Source organism: Papio anubis, chromosome 12, assembly GCF_008728515.1.
Source record: "Papio anubis isolate 15944 chromosome 12, Panubis1.0, whole genome shotgun sequence".
NCBI lineage: Eukaryota > Metazoa > Chordata > Mammalia > Primates > Cercopithecidae > Papio > Papio anubis.
The window spans coordinates 114728492-114738106 of NC_044987.1; the positions used below are offsets into that span (position 1 = coordinate 114728492).

General features: G+C 53.1%; 1 long non-coding RNA gene across 1 annotated transcript; it reads right to left on the reverse strand.

The window, feature by feature from the left end:
* Positions 1 to 2453: 2453 nt before the first annotated feature.
* Positions 2454 to 9232, reverse strand: LOC110741173. Its single transcript, XR_002516943.2, has 2 exons — positions 8926 to 9232; positions 2454 to 3076 (listed from the first exon to the last, which is right to left on the reverse strand). It is a non-coding gene; the product is annotated as an uncharacterized LOC110741173 (long non-coding RNA).
* Between the last annotated feature and the right edge of the window lie 383 nt (positions 9233 to 9615).

A 9615-nucleotide genomic window follows, 5' to 3' on the forward strand; every position in this document is an offset into this window, starting at 1 on the left:
CAACTTCATTATCTCCATCTCCAGCTCTTACACCCCTCCTCAGGGCCAAGTTTTCTTTCACTCCTACACTAACTGTCCCCAGAAGTGGCCTCTGCCTCTAGTCTGGCCTCCCTCCAGACCCTACTCTCCAAAGCTGCCCGGCACCACCTCCCTAAGGGAAATTCTGCAGTTCATTCACCAAAAAGAAACACATGTGGCTCTTAAGCAAATGAAAAGGTGGCCAGCCTCACGCATTGTATGAGAATCGCAAACTCTAACCACACCCAAATTCCTTTGTTTTGTTTAGTTTTTACCTTTCAGATGGACAAAAATCAAAATAGGTGGAAACCAGGGGCTGGTGAGGCTGAGGAGAAACAGCTCTGTCGACTGTGTGAGGACCTGGTACCTGGCACAGTCTCTGAGAAGGACAAGCTGACAGAGCTGACAAAATGACCACTGCAAGCTGGGCGTGGTGGTGCATGCCTGTAGTCCCAGCCATGCAGGAGGCCAAGGTGGGAGGATGGCTTAAGCCCAGGAGGTCAAGGCTGCAGTGAGCTATGATGACACCATTGTACACTGTGCTCCAGCCTAAGTGACAGAGCAAGACCCTGTCTCTAAAATAACAATAATAAGACTACTGCACGTATCTTTTGCCCCCCAATCCTCCCAAGTCCCTTCTGGGAATGTATTCCGCAGCAGCACTCACGCATGTGTGAAAGGGCTTTTGTACAGACGACTCACCACGGCACTGCCTGTCTTGGGAAAGGGCTGGAAGCAACCTGAAGGTCCCTCCGCTGAGAAGTGCATTTGTAAATTGCCATACACCCTTGTGCTGGAATACCGTGCGGCTGTGAAAATGAGGACACACTCTATGTATTGATGTAGAGTGGTCTCCAAAATATAATGTTAAATGGAAAACGCAAGGTGTCAAACAGCATGAACAGCAGAGGCTCAATGAAAGGTGGCTTCTCACAGTTCCCAGCAGGACTGCCCTCCGCCAGCTCCCACCAGGGCCTGCAGTACTTTGGGGCTCTACTTGTCTGAATATTGACATTTGTGTTTAAAAAAAAATGAGAGGGGCTCCGCTTGTACATGCAAGAATATCCCTAGAAGTGTTTACAAGAAACTGATAACACCCGTTGGCTGTAGGAGAACGGAGACCTGTCCCTTAAGGACAGGGATGAGGAGACCTCTTGCCTCTTAGGACTTCTGAATTTCTTTTTCTTTCCTTTTTTTTTTTTTTTTTTTGAGACAGAGTTTCACTCTGTCACCCAGGCTGGAGTGCAGTGGTGTGATCTCGGCTCACCACAACCTTCGCCTCCCAGGTTCAAGCGACTCTCCTTCCTCAGCCTCCTGAGTAGCTGGGATTGCAGGCGCCCGCTACCATGCCTGGCTAATTTCTGTATTTTTAGGAGAGACGGGGTTTCACCATGTGGGCCAGGCTGGTCTCGAACTCCTGACCTCAGGTGATGCGCCCCCGCTTGGCCTCCCAAACTGTTGGGATTACAGGTGTGAGCCACCGCGTCCAGCCAGCTTCTGAATTTTGAATCACATGAAAGCATTACCTCAGCCAGGCGCATTGGTTCACCCTCGTAATCCCAGCATTTTGGGAGGCCGAGGCAGATGAATTTCTTGAGCCCAGGAGTTCAAGACCAGCCTGGGCAAGATGGCGAAACCCCGTCTCTATAAAAAATGCAAAAATTAGCTGAGCATGGTGGCATGTGCCTGTGGTCGCAGCTACTCAGGAGGATTGCTTGGGCCCAGGAAGTTGAGGCTGCAGTGAGCAGGGATCACACCGCTGTATTCCAGCGATAGAGCAAGACCCTATCTCAAAAAGAGAAAAAGAAAAGAAAAGAAAGAGCATTACCTAATCAAAAAGTAATTATTTTTATGTATTTATTTATTTTTGAGATGGAGTCTCACTCTGTCGCCTAGGCTGGAGTGCAGTGGCACAGTCTTGGCTCACTGCAACCTCCACCTCCCAGGCTCAAGTGATTCTCCTGCCTCAGCCTCCCGAGTAGCTGGGACTACAGGCGGGTGCCACCGCGCCTGGCTAATTTTTGTATTTTTAGTAGAGACAGGGTTTCACCACGTTGCCCGTGCTGGTCTCGAACTCTTAAACTCAGGTGATTCACCCGCCTCGGCCTCCCAAAGTGCTGGGATTACAGGCATAAGCCACTGCGCCCGGCCTCAAAAAACAATTTAAATGAAAGAAAATGTAGTTCTGATGGCATTGTACCTGTACACACAGATCCTCGTTGCCTTTCCCACGGCATTCGGCAATTCTCATGAGTGATCACCTGCCTTTAGTTCCTCTGCAATGGGCCCTTCATTCTCAGTGGCAAGTGACAGAAGCCCAACCCTAATTGTGTTAAGCCAAAACTGGAATGTGTTGACTCGTAGAATGGAAACTGCTTCAGGCATGACTGGATCCAGCAGCACAGGCAATGTCATTGAGATTCATTCTCTTGGTGCTGTTTTATTCTATGTTGGCTTTATTCTTAGGTAGGCTCTCCCCTTAGGGTGGCAGAGCTGGCCACCAGCAGCTCTGGCCTGGCATCTTGGCATTTGTGACCCTAACAGTCCCAGCAAGTTCCTGGGCTCTTTGAGGTCATATGCCAGAGCCTTTCCCATGACTCAGATGGGCTAGGCACAGGACTCAAACCCACTTTTAGAGCTTGGGGGTGTGGGTTCAGTCACACTGGAGACTAGAAAACTGAGGGACAGTCATCAGAGTGAGAGATGGATGCCGGGCAGGGAATATAGTGCTTACCCACTACCCTTTTGGCCTGGCCCCTCTCCTATGCCATGGGCAACTGGACATCTCTTGTTTTGTGATCATACCATGACTTTACTTGCAATCCTCCTGGCCTTTGCCTTGCCAGGCCTCTGCCTGCTTCCTCTGGAATGTCCTTCCTTTTCTGTGCCTGGAAAACTCCTATTCATCCATTTGTGACGTGTTCACATGTCACCTTCTCCTTGAAGCCCTTCTCACTCTCCCATCTGCTTTCCCACCTGTAGCAGACAGATCTCATGGCTGTCCTCTTTGGTTTTTCATTCAATTCCCAGTCATTGGCTGAGTCTGCTCCATGCTGGCCTGGGAGGGACAGAGGGCAGAATCAATTATTTGTTTCTCACGCAGGCTATCTGTTCCCTGAGGGCTGGGCCCAGCTTTGGCCACCTGTGCCTTCTCTAGTCCAGCATAGCCCTAGGCACAAGAGAAATGCAAGCCTAGGTTTTCAAAATGAGTAAGGACAAGATGCCTGGAAGGCACAGAAAGTGTGGAAGACAGTCTCTGCTGACTCCACAATTTACTCCCTAGGGCAAAATGACAGCTTTGGGGCTGGGACACTCCCAGAGGGCTCCCCCCCAGAGGGAGGAAGTGCTTGGGCTGGTCCCTGCTAGGACAAGGCTGTCACCACGCTGGAAACCCCCATAGCCCTGGGCCCGAGACCAAAATCCAGATGCAAAGGAAAGTCCCCCCAGCAAGGCCCTGCCACCCAACTCCCAAGGAGGGGTCCGAGGCAGAGGCAGCAGCTGGAGGTAACTCCGAGGGTGACCTCTCATCTCAAATCCCAGCCTGCAGTGGGTCACAGTTCTCTGAAGTGGGGTGAAGAGCCAGGAGGGTAGGGCTGGAGTTGGCAGGAGTCTAGGGGAGGAAGGAAGCAAGAAACAATCAAGGAAAAAATCCAACCCAGGTCTGGGGTTGGCTCACGCCACAGGGCCCTGCAGGCTGAGCTCAGGCTGGGATGTCGGAAGCTTCCGGAGGGTGGCTGAGCACCTTCTCAGGTCCCTGCCACCCTGCATCCTAGCAGAGGGACTGGGGCACCTCCAGAGACCCCTGTCACCTCTTAGCATTTCCCCTAGATGCACCCCCAAGATGCGCCTCCCCTAGATACCACCCTTCCCTGTGACTCTGCTCCCAGACCCTAGGTCCCTGCTATCTTATCTGCCTCCCAGGGTCCTGGATTCCAGGTGGTGCAGCCATGGAGAGCTGGCTTCAGCCTCCCCGGGGGTAGGAGGGAGCTTCCCTGCTGGTCCCTCCAATCTGGCCAGTGTTGCGGGAGGGGGCTTCCCACTCCATCCCCCAGGTCCCATGGGGGTGCTATGGCCGCTGATGATGGCGATTTCCAGGAAAGAGAGGCTGGGAGGGGAAGGAAGGGCTGAGTCAGTCCCTGTGTAGTGATCACAGTGGGGGAGGCGGCTGTGGGGTCGGTGGGGGAGCCTATTGGGCCCATCTCAGGACAAGGGAGAGGCTCCAGGCTGAGGAGACGGAAGCCAAATACCCTACTCTGAATGTTTCTCCATTGTGGCCTGCTCTGCCCCTCCCAAATGCCCCCTTTTTTTTTTGTATTATTTTTTAGACGGAGTCACACACTGTCCCCGAGGCTGGAGTGCAGTGGCGCGATCTCAGCTCACTGCAAGCTCTGCCTCCCGGGTTCACGCCATTCTCCTGCCTCAGAGTAGCTGGGACTACAGGCACCCGCCACCACGCCTGGCTAATTTTTTGTATTTTTAGTAGAGACGGGGTTTCACCGTGTTAGCCAGGATGGTCTCGATATCCTCACCTCGTGATCGGCCTGCCTCGGCCTCCCAAAGTATTGGGATTACAGACGTGAGCCACTGTGCCTGGCCTTTTTTTTTTTTTAAACAGAGTCTGCTCTGTCACCCAGGCTGGAGTGCAGTGGTGTGATCTTGGTCACTGCAACCTCCGCCTCCCAGGCTCAAGCAATTCTTCTGCCTCAGCCTCCCAAGTAGATGGGACTATAGGCGTGCACCACCACGCCTGGCTAATTTTTGTAATTTTAGTAGAGACAGGGCTTCACCATGTTGGCCAGGCTGGTCTTGAACTCCTGACCTCAGTTGATCTGCCCACACTGGCCTCCCAAAGTGCTGGGATGACAGGTGTGAGCCACTGTACCCAGCCCCAGATGCCCTTTTGGATCCTCCCCTGAACTACCGGGGTGTCCAGGAGCCCTTCTGGCTAGGACAGTTCAGGCCCTGGCTGAGGCATCAGACCCTGGGGTCCAGACTGGGGGATGCAGCGCTTGACCTGAGTGTCTCTTGGGTCAAAAATGCAGGCCACGCTTCCCCGTGGCTCAGGCTATTCCAGCCTCCCTACCCACACCCCAGGCCCCTACATACAGCCTGAGAACTTGCACAAAAAAGCCAATTTTAGGAAACGAAATCCTGTTTTATACATGGCCTTATGAATTGCAGGGCTCCCATGGCGGTGCTGGGTGTACCCACAAAGATCCTGTCCATTCAGCAGAACCTCCCCAGGGATTCCCTGGGCCCCAGCCAAGTGACAGCCGCATCTGTGAATGGGGAGAAAGAAGCGCCCTCCCTGCGTGCTTGCACAGCGCAGAACCCGGGGCCAGGCACCGATCACTTCTGCAATGTGGACTTGGTCAGGGCCCCTGCTCTGAATGACAGCAGGAGTGGATCGAATGGCAAGGGGACTGGCACTGGGCCGAACACTTCACATCCAGGTGGGTTGAAAACAGTCTCCAGAGTGCCGGCAGCATTTCTAGTCCTGGTTGGAAGGCTGAGGGAGGAAAGCAAGAGCTTGCACCAGGTTTGGGGGCTCCGCTGCTCTCTATCCCTACTCGAGGGTTCCCTAATCACCCACCCAGCCCAGAACTTCTTCAAAGAGCTCCAGGTTGGTCCCCAGCTGTGTGTGGCCTTGGGTGAGTGGCTTTGTCTCTCCCTCTTCCATCCCTGTAACTTGTTTTGTCCCCAGCTCTGAATGGAGCATCTGACCCTTCCCTGACCCCTACCCCCTCCAATCAATGGAGGACTCTCAGCAGATGGGCAGGGGATGGGGGCTTGGCCTCAGCCTCATTCCCGCAGGCTCAGGTGGCTTCAACATTACAGCCATTCCGATCAAGCAGCACAGCCAGCTGGCCAGGCCCCAAAGCTCTTGTTCTCATGTTTCCGTGAAACCATGTCACTTGAGGGGCTGCGTATTCCCACAAACAAAATACGTGCACGTCCATCCCTTATCTGGTTTGGGACTTGCCTGAGCTGATGCTACACCCCATATTACAGACAAGGAGGCTCCGAAAGGGAAAGTCCTTTGCCTGTGGTCACAGAGCAAAGCAACAGCAGAGACAGCTCAGAACCTGACTGATGGCTCAGAGGCCAGGACTCAAGGCACTGAGCTGCCCCTCCTCTCTGAGAGCTGCGCCCCGGGGATGGGCAGGAATGATGATTGTGAGGTTAGAAGCCTGAGAGGAGAAGGAGGGGCCAGAGCCCACATGCCTTGCCACTTCTAGGCTCAGCAAATCACTGTCAGTGCCCTGAGCTTTAGTTTCCATCTGTAAAATGGGGATCGTGATTCAGGCTCTGGCCACGTCACTAGGCACCCCCAGGAGGATGTAAGGAATTCAGGAACAAGAAGCAATGAGTAAAGGGCACAGGGCGGCCTGGGTGGACTGGCGCCTGGCAAAGCCTGATGGCAAGAATGGGGAGAGGCACACCCTTTACCCACCCCCACCACAGCTTGGCCCAGGGCCATCATCCCCACTTACTCAATGGTCCAGGCCTGTTTTCCTCCAACCTGCCAGGCCATTCCTGGCAGAATCCACCTGATCAATACTCCCTGCAGAGTTGAGGGCACGCTCAAGATTAAAACCTGAACTTCCCTGGATTCGTTTTCTATCACTGCTACAACAAATTATCAGACTAGGTGGCTTAAAACAACAGAAATTTGTGATCTTACAGTTCTATAGGTTAGAAGGTCAATGTGGGGCTGGGCGCAGTGGCTAATGCCTGTAATCCCAGCACTTTGGGAGGCCGAGGTGGGCAGATCACTTGAGGTCAGGAGTTCGAGACCAGCCTGGCCAACATGATGAAACCCTCTCTCTACTAAAAATACAAAAATTAGCCAGGCATGGTGGTGGGCTCCTGTTATCCAGGAGGCTGAGGCAGGAGAATCGCTTGAACCCCCCCAGGAGGTGGAGGTTGCAGTGAGCCAAGGTTGCGCCACTGCACTCCACCCTGGGCGATAGAGCAAGACTCTGTCTCGAAAAAAAAAAAAGGCGGCCGGGCGCGGTGGCTCAAGCCTGTAATCCCAGCACTTTGGGAGGCCGAGACGGGCGGATCACGAGTTCAGGAGATCGAGACCATCCTGGCTAACACGGTGAAACCCCGTCTCTACTAAAATACAAAAAAAATTAGCCGGGCGAGGTGGCGGGCGCCTGTAGTCCCAGCTACTCGGGAGGCTGAGGCAGGAGAATGGCGTGAACCCGGGAGGCGGGGCTTGCAGTGAGCTGAGATCCAGCCACTGCACTCCAGCCTGGGCAACAGAGCCAGACTCCGTCTCAAAAAAAAAAAAAAAAAAAAAAAAGGCCAACATGAGTCTCACTGAGCTAAGATCAAGGTGAGGAGGTGAGGGCAGGGCTGTGTTCCTTCTGGAGCCTCTAGGGTAGATAGGGTAGAATCTGTTTCCTTGTCTTTTCCAGCTTCTGAAGGAGTTCCTTGGTTTGGGGCCTCTGCCTCCATCTTCAAAGGCAGCAGCACAGCATTTCTCTGGCTCTTCGGTCATCATATCTCTTTTTTTTTTTTTTTTGAGACGGAGTCTTGCTGTGTCACCCCAGCTAGAGTGCAATGGTGCGATCTCGGCTCACTGCAACCTGTGTCTCCCAGGTTCAAGCAATTTTCCTGTCTCAGTCCCCCCAAGTAGCTGGGACTACAGGCACGTGTCACCATACCCGGCTAATTTTTTGTATTTTTAGTAGACATGGGGTTTCACCGTGTTAGCCAGGATGGTCTCGATATCCTCACCTCTTGATCCTCCCGTCTTGGCCTCCCAAAGTGCTGGGATTACAGGCATGAGCCACCGCGCCCGGCCCATCACATCTCTTTCTCTGTCTCCTGCTTCTACTTTTAAAAACCCTTGTTATGACACTGGCCCACCCAGATACCTCAGCATAAGCTCTTTGTTTTAAAGTCAACTGATTTGCAACCATAATTTCATTGGTAATTTTCTTTTTTTTTTTTTTTTGAGACAGAGTCTCGCTCTGTCGCCCAGGCTGGAGTGCAGTGGATCGATCTGGGCTCACTACAAGCTCCGCCTTCTGGGTTCACGCCATTCTCCTGCCTCAGCCTGCTGAGTAGCTGGGACTACAGGCGCCCGCCACCACACCCAGCTAATTTTTTGTATTTTTAGCAGAGATAGGGTTTCACCATATTAGCCAGGATGGTCTCGATCTCCTGACCTCATGATCTGCCCACCTTGGCCTTCCAAAGTGCTGGGATTACAAGTGTGAGCCACTGCGCCCGGCCCTCATTGGCAATTTTCATTTCCATTTCCCATGTAACAAAACATATTCACAGATTCCACAGATTCAGATGCGGGCTTTTTTTTTTTTTTTTTGAGATGGGGTTTTGCTCTATTGCCCAGGCTGGAGTGCAGTGGCATGATCACAGCTCACTGCAGCCTTAACCTCCAGGTTCAAGCAATTCTCCCACCTAAGCCTCCAGAGTACCTGGGACTACAGGCTTGAGCCACCATGTCCAGCTACTTTATTTTTTGTAGAAACAGGGTCTCACTATGTTGCCCAGGCTGGTGTCAAACTCCTGGACTCAAGCGATCCTCCCACCTTAGCCTTCCAAAGTGCTGGGATTATAGGCATGAGCCACAGCACCTGGCCAGATGTGAACATATTTAGGGGGCTGTTATTTTGCCTACCACGATCCCCTTCTTCCCATCCAGACCTCCCAGCTTGTCTGGCATCTTCCCCCACCACCAGCATCCTGCCTTCCTCCCTGAGGTCTTCCTGGCCCTGCCTCCCTAAAAGCCCTTCCCACAGTGACAGCATAGAAGTCAACCATTCTGGTCACACTGAGCTGGCATAGCTGTCATCCTCTAGAAAGTGAGGTCTGTCCACCCCATCACTACCCACCACTTCCTCCACCCCACTCTTCTTAGCACTTACCCACCTGGAAGGGTATCATGATGTACCTGGGAACTTGGATTTCCCCATTTCCCTTCTCTGGGCTGCAGGTCCCAATCCAGAGGCTGAATCCCCAGGGACAAAAACAGCGCTGGGCACTTGGTAGATACTCAATAAATTTCTCGTGAGTCACTGAGCGGTGCAGTTGCCTTCAATCTGTCTCCAGCACCCTGTGGGGTGCCTGCCCTTCAAAACATGTTTCTGGGCCGGGCGCGGTGGCTCACGCCTGTAATCGCAGCACTTCGGGAGGCCAAAGTGGGCAGATCACCTGAGGTCAGGAGTTCGAGACCAGCCTGGACAACATATAGAAACCCCGTCTCTACTAAGAATACAAAAATTAGCCGGGTGTGGTGGCATATGCCTGTAATCCCAGCTACTCAGGAAGCTGAGGCAGGAGAATCTCTTGAACCCAGGAGACAGAGGTTGCGGTGAGCCTCACGCCATCGCACTCCAGCCTGGGCAACAAGAGAGAAACTCCGTCTCAAAAAGGATTCCGGCCCGGTAGTGGCTCAAGCCTGTAATCCCAGCACTTTGGGAGGCGAGGCGGAGTGGATCGAGGTCAGAGTCGAGACCATCCTGGCTAATGGTGAAACCCGTCTATAAAAAATACAAAAGGCTGGCACAGGAGTGGCGGGCCTGTAATCCCAGCTACTCAGGCTGGGAGGAGAATAAGTGA